Below are 13,646 nucleotides of genomic sequence, written 5' to 3'. Positions count from 1 at the left end.
GAGGTGCATGACTCGGTGGTCAGAGCATCAGGCTCACAATCATGAGTTTGTGAGTTCGATTTCCAGACCAGGCTGTATGTTGTGTTTTTGAGCAAGACCCTTTATTTCATGTTACTCCAGTTCACTGAACTGTAGGAATGATTTGCATCATCACTGGTGCCAACCTGTATTGGCCTTGCCTTTCACTTAGATAACATTGGAGGCATGGAGAGGGGAGGCTGGTATGCATGATCAACTCCTGGTCTTCCATAAACAACCTTGCCTGGACTTGTGCCTCAGAGGGTAACTTTCTCATGACCGAAGGGACTCTTTACCCTTTTCACAAGTGACCATTGGATGGTAAACCTAACACTATATCAATGTGTTCTTGAGGATTTCACTTTGTTGTAAACATCTGGAACAAACCCCTGTTTCCTTCTCTGCTCATATTTGACTTGCAGATCTTTAGACTATTTATCAATTACATCATTGCAGGTTTTGGCTTGTTTTTGTTTTGTTTTTTGTTTGATTCATCCACTTTCTGGCGAAGTGTTTAAGGATAACAATTGGTTAAATCACTTACCTTATGGGTGGTAATTGTTGTGCTACTTATTTGGAAGTATTGAGAAAATATTTTGAAATATACTCTGTTTTTGTGTATCCATCACTAAAACTGTCAGGAATTCAGAGTCCTGAGTATAGCAAAAAAAATATGCTACTAAAACTACTGCCTGTTTTTTGGATGAAAATATTTTCCTGATAGTGGTCTTCCCAGATGAATTTGAACCATCAATGTTTTGAATTGACCATTCATTATATATTATTGCACTGGAAGTCAAAAATTATACAAAAAATGAGCTAACCCAAACAATGGCCTATTCAAAAAGCAGATGCTATTATAAAAAACAAGACTGTGTTCTTGCTAGGAGAGTGCCCCTACTCACTTTTGTTAATTGCTGGGTTGCTTATAAAATTTTTGAGTACAGCTACTTGACTTGTTTCACTATTAAGGGTCTCTCCTTTCAGCAAGATACTACAAGAACATATTCCTAATTCCACCTCTAACACTCTTCAGAATCCCTCTCAACCTATGTTTTCTCTATTTGTTTGAACTTGCAGGGTTCAAGTTAAGCTGCACTTACATTGATCTTAAAAGTTTGAAAGTCTTCATAAAGACTACTCTTTCTTCTGCTTACAAATAATATTAATCTTATTTTTAATAATTATTAGGCATATGTCCATATGCTGTCATGGCCTTTAATAGAATGTAGATTGCTAGTAGACAGATGGACAAAAAGACACAAATGTTCTATGCGTGCACGTGTTGTGTATGTACATGTGTAAAGACTATATGTATGTATTAATTCTTTTTTCAAATTTTGAATATCTCAAAGAACAAGCATATATGTTCCCCACTACCTCTTGACAACCAGTGTTGGTGTGTTTAATGTCCTCATAACTTAGCAGTTCAGTAAAAGAGATTGATAGAATAAGTACCAAACTTTAAAAAAATAGGTACTGGGGTCGATCCATTCAACTAAAAGTTCTTGAAAGCGGTGCCCCAGCATGGCCACTGTCTAATGATTGAAGCAAGTAGGTACAAGTGTTCAAAATTGATGAATAACTATTTTGAATGGAAAAAGTTGAAGGCTACAGGAGATGTGGGTTCTTGTCCCATGAACAGCCTTTGACTTTTCTATCCAAAAGAGCTCTTCAACTTAATATTTACATGATATTATTTTTATATTTTTTTTTATATACCCAGGCCTATTCCCCATTTTTTTAGGAGTGGGGAACCACCACAAGACATACACCAGGCATTCCATTCATTTCCCAGCTCAAAGTGGTGAGCCCAGTTCTATGCTTGGGGCAAGGCAATGAATGCAACTCCCATAGCTTTATGTATGTACTTTGAGTTTTTCTAAAGAAAGAATTAGTTCTCTTTCTCAAAATTCTTATGATATCAACTATATATATATATATATATATATATATATATATATATATATATATATATATATATATATATAGACTCTGTGTGTGTACATGCATGACCCACAAACATATAGCTAGACTGTATATAGGCTATAGGTATGTGTGTGTGTATCATCATCATTTTGACATCCACTTTTCCGATGCTTGCATGTATTAAACAGCATTTATTGTGGTGGATTTTCAGAGCTCAGATGCCCTACTTATCACCAATTGTCGCCTGTTTCCAAGCAAGGAGATACTTGCTCAGAGCTATATATGTTTCCACAGATTATTGGAAATGAATTACACTGCTTATATGACAGTGCTGCTCATTTACAACAATCATTCAATGCGAAGACAAGTAGGCACAAACAAAACATACATGCACACATACACACTCATAAATATACATGATGGGCTTCTTTCAGTTTCTGTTTATCTAATCCACTTGCCCAAGGTGCCATGCAGTGAACTGAACCTGAAATCACATGATTGCGAAGCAAGCTTCCTAACTACATACCCATACCTGTGACATATTTAAACATTATTTATTTAAAGGACACATGTCGTTTAGTACCATATAGTTTCATATATTGAGAAATAGTCAAATAACCACATATAGGTTATATATATATATGGATGATATGTACACATTGCTGGATGTATATCTATATATTTTTTTTCATTCACATATTGCAAGTATATGAACAATAAAATAAAGATAATACAGGAGGACCAAGGTTTATACAATAAAGCTTAATGCTTTAATGGGAAGAGAATAATTCTTAAAATTTGGTTGTTGGTCCTTTATTAGAAGAAAGAGATAAGTATAGGGAAAGTGAGGAAGAGAAAAGATGAAAATAAACAATGGATAAACAGTTAGGAATCAGGTGGGAGTATATTCTAGGGGTGGGAGGTTTCAAGTGTGAATGCACAAGTATTGGAGTGTACCTGGTTTTGGAGCTGGGCATATGGGGGACGGATGTGTGTGTTTTATTTTGGGGGATGTGTTTATGTGTGTGGAAGTAGGGTGGCGTAGGTTATTAGGTGTGTGAGATGTTAAGTGTGCTTGAGGAAAGTGTGGATGCAAGGACTTGGGAATGGGTACGGATGTGAGGCGGTGGAAAGGCAAGAGGAATGTGGAGGGTATAGTAGAAATGTGTGGAGGGTTATGAGTGTGGGGTGTTTTTACACAAGAAAGGTAAGTTTGAACTCAAATAAGCAAGAGATAGAAAGATGTGTGTCATATGAGAGAAAAGTAAAAGGAAGAAAACTTATTAAAAAGTTACCAAACACAAATAAAATCTAAAAAAACCCAGCAAAAGTGAGAGAAAAATTATGAGTCCTGTGAGAGGAGAAAAGCTACTTAAAAAAATCACACAACATTGGTAAAAAGTCCAGTGAGATATGTATATAACCACAACAAAAAATGAAAAGTAATACGAAGTATTTCAAGCCTATGACAAAGAAGTTGGTTGCAGGTTTGCCTCTAGAAAAAATTATAAACTCTTTGCAGAATGCCAAACAAAATGATTGAGATGAAGAATGACTAAAGTAAAAAATAATGTCCTAAATTCAAGGGTTGCCAAATTAGTATGTTTATTTTTATTTGTTTGTTATTTCTTGTGAATTATCTAAATTCCTAAAATATTATCTGGATATATTCTAAATACATAATTTGTCATACATGTCCAAATTCCTCTGTAGTACACAGTTGCCTTCTCCTATTAATCTAGTTTCATGCTGCTCTGGCTTTTTTTTTTCCTACATCTCTCCTCCATATTGGAATGTGTAGTAACAGGTGAAAAAACAAGTTTATACAAATACAAGAAAGGGAACGGACTACATAACAGTCTTCATATTGGGAGGATATCCTAAGGAGGTTGGGATAGGGATCTATTGAGGATGATGTTATTTTTATTTTAAAAATGTGTTTTGATCAATAAATACATAGTCAATACAAACCTCATCAAAAGTGAATATTGTGAAGGAACCATTTGTATTAATAACAATAATGATGATGATAAATAACCCTTTCTACTATTGGCACTAGGTCTGAAATTAGTGGGAAGGGGTAATCAATTATATCGACCCCAGTACCCAACTGATACTTAATTTATCGACCCTGAAAGGATAAAAGGCAAAGTTGACTTTGGTGGAATGTGAACTCAGAATGTAGTGATGACAAAATACTGCTAGGCATTTCGTCCAGTTTGTTAACAAGTCTACCAGCTCACTGCTTTAATAATAATAATAATGATGATGATGATGATGATAATAATAATAATAATAGCAATAATGGTTTCAGATTCTGGCACAAGGCCAGCAGTTTTCAGGATGAGTCAAATATACTGACCTCAGTACTCAACTGGTACTTATTTTATCAACTCAGAAAGGATGAAAGGTTAAGTTGACCTTGGTGGAATTTGAACATGTTAACAATTCTGCCAGCTTGCCACCTTATTAATAATAATAATGATTTTTTTATTGACCACAATGGTTTGCATTAAGAATAACATTATGGACAGTATAGGACACAACAAAGAATGTATGTGTGTGAGTGTGTTGTTGTAAGGGTTTTGCATGTAAATAAGTTTAACAAAAAAAAAAAAAAAATGATTACTATAGGTACAAAGCATGAAATTTTGGGGAAGGAGGATAACCGATTTCATTGACCCCAGTACTCAACTGGTACTTATTTTATTAATCCCGAAAGGATGAAAAGCAAAGTCAACCTTGGAGGAACTTGGACTCAGAACATGAGGACAGACAAAATACTGCCAAGCATTATGCCTAGCATGCTAAATAATAATAATAATAATAATAATAATAATCCTTTTTACTATAGACACAATACCTGAAATTTGTAGGGAAGGGAACAGTTGATTACATTAACCCGTGTTTGACTGGTACTTATTTTATTAACCTTTGAAATGATGGAAAGCAAAGTTGACCTTGGCAGAATTTGAATACAGAACCTAAAGACGGATGAAATATCACTAAGCATTTTGTCCAGTATGCTAACAAATCTGCCTGCTCACCACTTTAATAATAATTATAATCATTACTAACAAGGCCACAAGTTTGGGTGTGGGGTTAGTCAATGAAAATGAACTCCCTACTTGACTGGTACTTAAGTTATCGACCCTGTCAAGTTGAAAGGCTGAGTTGGCAGGATTTTAGCTCAGAGTGTAAAGTGCCAAAGCTAACTGCAAAGCATTTTGTCTAATGCTCTAATGATTCTGCCAAATTAGATGTTCATTTTGTACACATGGAAAATTAAATTATATTATTCTGTTTGAGGTAAACCAGTCTTCTAATGAATTCTCAAGGCAAACACAATTTACTGCTTGAATTTTGGAAGAAATCAAACATACTATATCTAGAATTTAAAATAAATTAATTTTCTTTATTATTTTTTTCTTTCTTCATCATTCTTATTAAACATTGAAAATGCTCTATAATAAGACAAAGCCAGACTGAGAGTCAGTTTTCTTTCTAATTGGAACCACTTCTCTATGCCTTATGCTGTCAATGGTATTAAGGCCTGACTGTTATAACCACATTTTTAGCTTAATCTGTTATTATTTAGATTACTGCGTCACATGTAACTTATTTATTCACATTGTTTTGTATTGACCATGCATTATTTTGTAGCTTTATGATTTTGATGATGTGATTGTTTATTTTTAAAATGGTATTGTAGGGTAGGTGTGAGATGCTGGATCAGGCTAGGTTTAACATAGAACTGGTAAAAAATCTGGGCTGGATATGATTAGTTTAGATGCTAAAGGGTCTGACCTGCTCTGAGTTCCATAAAGTGGTTAGGTACTAATTACTTTGACTAATTTAATCTATAAGGTTTAGGAACCAGAATGGCTCCAATGTTTATATTTATTTCATGTTCCTGAGTTTAAATCTCACCAGGGTTGATATAGGCTTTTGTATTACTGTTGTAAATTGCAAAAAAAAAAAAAAAAGAAGTACCAGCAACATACTAGGATCTATTTAATCTGTCACTACCTTAACTATGGTTTTGTGACTATCAGACAAACAATTTTTAATTCTTAATGTTAGTGTTTGTAGAAACTTTTTTTTAAAGAAAGGTAAAAGAACAGTTTTAATTTTTAACCAGACATGTGACTTAATGAAATAGGTAAATGTGACACAAGATTGGCTTGATGAAGAAAGATATTGAAGTGGACTGTTTCTAATTAGAACAAATATAAAAATCTAAAGAAATCAATGTTTGATGGCAGTTTTATAATTGTTAGGTTATCTGACAGCCAAATTTACTCCTGTCATATTTATTTCATTTGAGAGCAAACATATTCACTGTTGGTACCAATGCTTGAAATGGTTTCATTGCTCAGTTTAACACCACCACTGCCAGAAAATTAGTCCTTGGGTGCCTTTAATGAAACCCATTTTATTGCAAACATTCTGAACAAGTATCCTGTTATCTCAATGTACTTCCTACTACAGCAGCCTTGAGGTATGGTTCTGTTCCCCTGGCCCCACCAGACACGGACACAACCCTTCATTCTCTGATACTTTCTAGCAGTTACAAACTCTCAGGCAAAAATCTTTATACTCTGGATAAATCTTTGTGCCTTATCTGAAAGGTTATCTGACAGCCAAATTTACTCCTGTCATATTTATTTCATTTTGAGAGCAAACATATTCACTGTTGGTACCAATGCTTGAAATGGTTTCATTGCTCAGTTTAACACCACCACTGCCAGAAAATTAGTCCTTGGGTGCCTTTAATGAAACCCATTTTATTGCAAACATTCTGAACAAGTATCCTGTTATCTCAATGCACTTCCTACTACAGCAGCCTTGAGGTATGGTTCTGTTCCCCTGGCCCCACCAGACACGGACACAACCCTTCATTCTCTGATACTTTCTGGCAGTTACAAACTCTCAGGCAAAAATCTTTATACTCTGGATAAATCTTTGTGCCTTATCTGAAAGATTAGACATCTTGTTTGGTTAGATCATTGCTATTATGTGAAGGGCCCAATTGAGAAAACAGATATTACTACAAAAGGAAGCTCTATCCATACATTAACCCACATGTACAGAGAGAAAAGCCTGATGAGCAAGAATATATTCACAAACATTCTACATTTGCCTGAAGTGGAAGATAGAACATTACTAATTAACTCAACTCTGCAATTTGCTTCATCTTTTACTATGACAGATACTTTTGCTCATGTGACCAATGCTGTCTTTTATATCAAACATGAAACACATGAGTAGGTAATGCACTGGATGATCTACTAGATCATGAGGCTATATCTGTTGTAGATGTTTTGTATTGTAGATGTTTTGTATTGTTTCTCTACCTCAGCTCAGCTCACAGAGCTGTAGAGCACTAGATTACTAGGTAATGTCTTGTAGTGTATCTCAATATGCTCACTGCACTTTGTTTATGTAGCTGTTGGGTAACATCTGCACTGGACCTAAATCCTGTCAGCCATTAAATATTTTCATTTGCATTAAAGGAGTTCACATTTATTTTCCATCCTTACACAATTTAGTTTATTCAATCTGTTCTACATGACCTTACTGCTTAGATGTTACTATTGTTATTTCTTAATAAGTAAGCCAGAGGTAGAGAGGCAGTGCTCATAACAAGACAGATGAGATCAATATGGTTGATGCTTGGTGCAAATCTGTTGGTAGAGAGGGAAGAATGGATCTGGTTTGAATGCTTGCTAAAGCATGAATGTCTTATATTTAGCTTTGATATTTTGTCTGATGTAAACATACAAGGTAAGTGTGAGATAAACTTTCAATTCAACTGTGAATTGTTCTTCACTGATTCTAATCTTCAAACAATTTATACAATCCTACCTTTAAAAATCTACATCATTTTGGAGTTCCTTCCTAACACTGTGACTCTTGCAACTGTTCATCTGCAAAATTCAAACTAAACAATGATTATACTGTGATCCTCTTTTTAACCCTGGTCTCTTGAAGGGCTAGAAAAGTTTGAGTGATGTCCCTGAAATTAAGCTTCAAAAAAAAAAAAAAATCACATTTAGTGGCTAGAGGAATCAGTGGGAAAGTTTTAGCCTTCTGCAAACTTAATTCCGTCATAAAATAATATCTAAATAATTATGTCAATTTTATTAAAGTTTTTTTAAATTTAAATAAAAATGATTATCAGGAGAAGTGGGGGAAGAATGCTCTTGACCTTTGCTGTCTCTCCTAGATTTGTGAGATTGGAGCATCTTGAAGAAATGCTTGCAGCAAAGTGGACTTCTTGAAAACTCTCTAGAAATTTTGGTGGTGGTGGTAATGGTGATGGTGGAGGAGGATGACTTGGCAGCACATTAAAGCTATCCTTGTTCCATATACATGATGTATGTTTCTTTGGAAACTCTGCTGTTTTGAAATGAAACAAATAAACATTGTCTTTCCCTACCCTCACCTTTTCTCCCTCTCCCTCTCTCTGCTTTGTTGGCAAACAAGTATAATTTATTACATATCTGTTGTTTATTTGCTAGAATTCGTTTTGCTTGCTCGACTTTTATTTGTTTGAGAGCATCTTAGTTGCAGCACAAGACAACCCACCCTGCTAGTTGTGTAGACGATACCAGTGTATGCAGCATGTTCCAATGACTTGCTGCTTTTCTTGCTTTACTATATTGTTCACAACCACCCAGATTACTTTCTGCTGCTCAATTGATTGAGCAAGCTGATTGTGTAAATTTATCAAAGCAGGGTTTTTCAATATTTCTTCATTTGAAATTCCACATCGTTTAATTATGGGATTTTCTTTTTTATGCTAACAAAGCAAAGTTACAGAATAGCGTCTGGTATTTTGGTGACTGGTACTGTTGCTGTTGTAGTTGTTATCATTATTTAACATTATCACCATTGTTATAGGTAGATTGGCAGTAGGATGGCTGACTGGCAGAATCAATAGAGCATTGGAAAATGAAAAAGAAGAAAAGTGCCTTGCAGTATTTGTTCTGGCTATTTTTGTTCTGAATTCAAATCCTGCTGGGATCAGTTTTATCTTTCTTCCTTTCAGGTTCAATAAAATGAAGTACAAGTCATATACTGGGGTTAATGTAATTAATTTTCATCTTTCCTCAAAACTGCTGGACTTGTCTATAAACATTTTTTATCAAAGGTGTTCGATTTGCAGTATCAGAAGCATGGTTTGTGGTATTTAATTTCATCCAGCTCTTGCTCTTGACAGTTCAAATTCTGCTGAGCTTAACATTACCTTTTATCCTTCCAGGGTGAATAAATTATAATACCAGTCAAGAACTAGGTTTGATTTTATTAACTAACCCCTACCCACCAAATTCCAGGGCTTGTACCCTTGTTAGAAACAATTATTATTACAGCATCCCTGTAACTAACAAATGTTGAACAATTATATAATAACAATAACTGGACCCACTCCGGCAAGGTCATGTGCTGTTTATTTTGATATGAGATCACCATGTCACACACATATGGTTGTGATGCCCATGCCTGGTGTACCCTTATCAGACAGGTAGTCATGATGGGTATATTTTTATAGGCACAAGTGTAGCTGTGTGGTAAGAAGTTTGCTTCCCAACCACATGGTTCCAGGTTTAGTCCCACTACATGGCATCTTGGGCAAGTGTCTTCTAGTTGCCTCAGGCCAACCAAAGCCTTGTGTGAATGGATTTGGTAGGTAGAAACTGAAAGAAGACTGGTGTGTGTGTGTGTGTGTGTGTGTGTGTGTACATACACATCTATGCATGTGTTGGTATGTTTACATCCCTGTAACTTAGCGGTTCAAAAAAAGAGATCAATAGAATAAGTACTAGGCTTTAAAACAAATAAGTACTGGGGTTAATTCATTCTTCTAGAAAATTCTTCAAAGTGTTGCCCTAGCATGGTTGCAGTCTAATGACTGAAACATGTAAAAGATAAAAGACAAGCAGAAGGCCTGAAATTTTGGGGAAGATGTTTAGTAAATTATGTCAAACCTAATGCTGAACTGGTACTTTTTTAATTGATCCCAAAAGGATGAAAGGCAAAATTGACAATGACAGAAATTGAATTTAGACTGAAAAGACAGACGAAATATCGCTAAGCACTTTGTCTGGCGTGCTAACAATTCTGCCAGCTTGTCACCTTAATTATGATAATGATGATTTCAAATTTTGGCACAAGACCAGTAATTTCGGGGAGGGGCTAAGTTGATTACATCAACCCCAGTGTTCAACTGGTACTTAATTTGTCAATCCCAAAAAGGTTGAAAGGTAAAGCTGACCTCGGCAGAATTTGAACTTAGAAATGTAAGGACGAACGAAATGCTGCTAAACAATTCGTCTGGCATACTAACAATTCTGCCTGTTTGTTGCCTTATAATAATAATAATAATAATAATAATTTCTACTATAGGCACAAGACATGAAATTTGGGGGAGGTGGGTAGTCAATTATACCAATTCCAGTACTCAACTGGTTCTTATTTTATCAACCCTGAAAAGATGAAAGGCAAAGTCAATCCTGTTGGTATCTGAACTTAGAACATAAAGATGGACAAAATGCCACTAAGCATTTTTCCTGGTGTGCTAATGATTCTGCCGGCTTGTTGCCTTACAATAATAATAATAATAATAATAATGATAATAATAATCAGTCTCAGAAATGCTACATTATAGATGACCATAATATAGCTAGCAGAGAGCATGGGAAGACAGATAATTATTTGAAGATTTGGTTGCAAATTTCAAGAATGTGGAATACAAACTGAAGTTGTGAGAATAGTAATTAGTGCCCTTGGCTCCATTCCTAACAAGTTACTAAAACGTACGCGAAGAAGCTAAATATAACACCTGGCATTGTATCCTTATAGAAATTGGCACTTCTTGGAACTACCAACAAACTAGGAATAGTATTCTGTATCTGAGGTTGTATGACTTGATGATGGGCACCAAGTATGTAATTCACTTAAGATTTTAAGCCATATTAAAAGAGATAATAATACATACCAGGTGCTCATTACCAAGTACCAGTTGAATATTAGACTCCTTGCATTTGACTTCCCCTAACTACTCTGTGAAAATTGCTGGTCCTCTGCCAAAATCTGAAACCATTATTATTATTATTATTATTATTATTATTATTATTATTATTATTTTATGATTATTCATCCTTTTGGGGTTGATGCACCTGATTAGTTGCCTCCCACAAAATTTCAGGCCTTATAATAGAAAGGATTATTATTATGGTTATTAATGATGAACTGGCAGAATCGTTAGCATGCCAGGCCAAATGCTTAGCAGCATATCATCTGTCTTCATGTTCTGAGTTCAAACACCGCTGTGGTTGACTTTGCCCTTTCATTTTTTGGGGTTGATAAAATAAGCACCAAGAGAGTACTGGGGTCAATGTAATTGACTATCACCTGCCTCCAAATTCCAGGCCTTGTGACTTTACTAGAAAGATTATTATTATTAAGATGAACTAGCAGAATTGTTAGCATGCCAAGCAAAATACTTAGTGGTATGTCATCCGTTGCTACACTCTGTGTTCAAATGCCTCCAAGGCTGATTTTACCTTTCATCCTTTCGGGGTAAATACATTAAGTACCAGTTGAGTACTCGAGTTGATGTAATCGATTTGCCCCTCTCCACAAAATTCAGGCCTTGTGCCTGTAGCAGAAAGGATTATTATTTTTATTGATGTGACTCAGGTTCGTCCTTATTCCTAGTAGAATTTATGTTGGTAGTGGGTTACTATCTGTAACCTTAGATGTCCACAAACTTCCAATAGTCTTTTGGCAGTGAGCTGGCTGCATTGTTAGTATGCTAGACAAAATGTTTGGTGGCATCTCTTTTGGCTCTTGACATTCTTAGTTCAAATCCTGTATGGTTAACTTTGTTTTTAAGGTGGAGAGCTGGCAGAATCATTAGAAAGCTGGACAAAATGCTTAGCTGTATTTCACCCATCTTATGTTCTGAGTTCAAATTCTGCTGGGGTTGACTTTGCCTTTGATCCTTTCAGGGTCAATAAAATAAGCTCCAGTTGAGCACTGGGGCCTATGTAATTGACTAAGGCCCCCCGCCCCCACAAATTTTGGACCTTGTGCTTATTGTAGAAAGGATTATTTATTATAGATGGCAAACTGACAGAATCATTAGCATGCTAGACAAAATGCTTAGCAGTATTTCACCTGTCACTATGTTCTGAGTTCAAATTCCACTGAGGTTGACTTTGCCTTTCATCCTTTCAGGGTTGACGTAATTGACTCATCCCCTCTGCCAAAATTTTTGCCCTTATGGCAAAATTTGAAAACATTATTATTATTGCTTTCCTTTTTAAGTAACGGAAGCATTAATTTAGGTTTACATGCAAAATATCTTTTTGAATTGCAGTCGATGGGGGTGGAGTGTAATTTTAATGATTGTTAATTGAATTATTAAAATTAAATGTTTTTGTTTTGCAAGTAAAATTAGGTCTGTCCAGTTTTGTCTCTGTCAGGCTCTTATTGGTAATTGTTATGCATGCTCTGTCGTTCTACAGTTGAATATCTTTTGGTTTTGGAACTGTGCCTATCCGCTGGAAAAACGAAACAAAATAAACAAAAGCAAAAAAAATGATGGTGATGTATATGAATGGTAGTAAACATCTTTGGCCTTCAAATGGGTGTGTGTTGAAATTTATTCCAGGACCATCAAGGGCAAACAAGCCAGTATTTTGTAAATAAATTTGTTGATAGAGGCAATGTAAGAATTGTTTACACATTACCATTGTATGGCATGTTTACAGAAGCAAAATGGCTTAAGTTAAGATAGGAAATAAGACTACTTATCACTTATCATACAGTGATAAATTAGTATCATACTACACACACACGCACGCACGCACGCACACACACACACACAAATGTAGAAACAAATATTATTCCAGCAAAAAACTATTCCGTTTCTTCTTGCATGTAAAAATGAGATAGCTAACTCCATCACCCTCAAAAAAGAAAAATAAGAAAAAAAACTCCAAGGAAAAATGAAATAAAAGGAAAATAGTCTGCTCAAAATGTCTGGGAAAATAAAATCTATAAATAAAATGGATTTATCTTTATTAGAGAGAAAGATCTGTTTGTGTTGTATGGGACAAACCTAGACAATTAGAAGTATTGAGCAAAAAAATGTCTTAAGATAAAGTAGTTCCTGCAACTCATTGAAATCTTGGCTACTTGGATGACTGACACTGTGAGAACCTGATTTGCTAGCAGTAGCAGTCAAATCTTTTAAACCACTTCCTAACTGTCTTGCAAGAGAAAAGACATTGGAAAACCTAGTCTGGTGGGCATACTAAGCTCGAATAATAGGACATGACAGTTATGAGTGGAATGCCTTTGATCATAGGTTTTCTTGATAAGAGCTGACCTGTGGCTAAATAATAATGACAATAACAACTCATGTCTTTTCTGGGAGGGCTTTTTCCATTTTACAGGAAATAGGTTCAGCTTGAAGAGTATTATATATTATAGACTGTCAATTTGTTAAAAGCTGTTGTGTTTGTGATATTGTTATCTTGACTCAGCATCTCTCTTCCAGCCATTCTTTGCAGAACTTACTTGATGTGTGTGTGTGTGTGTGTGTGTGCATGTGCGTGTGTGTGTGTGGTGTGTGTGTGTGTGCGTGTGTGCACATACTGTTTCTGTTTGTGTGTACATGCTGTGTA

General features: G+C 35.3%; 1 protein-coding gene across 2 annotated transcripts in view; it reads left to right on the top strand.

Moving 5' to 3' along the window:
- The window catches only part of LOC115209103 (F-box/LRR-repeat protein 20-like), a 405,157-nt gene that overhangs the window by 252,874 nt on the left and 138,637 nt on the right, over positions 1–13,646 (top strand). The window lies entirely within an intron of this gene.

This window comes from Octopus sinensis, linkage group LG3 (genome assembly GCF_006345805.1).
Source record: "Octopus sinensis linkage group LG3, ASM634580v1, whole genome shotgun sequence".
Classification (NCBI taxonomy): Eukaryota; Metazoa; Mollusca; class Cephalopoda; order Octopoda; family Octopodidae; genus Octopus; species Octopus sinensis.
Note: the sequence above shows the minus strand (reverse complement) of the source record. Positions and strands in the feature narration are given on the sequence as shown.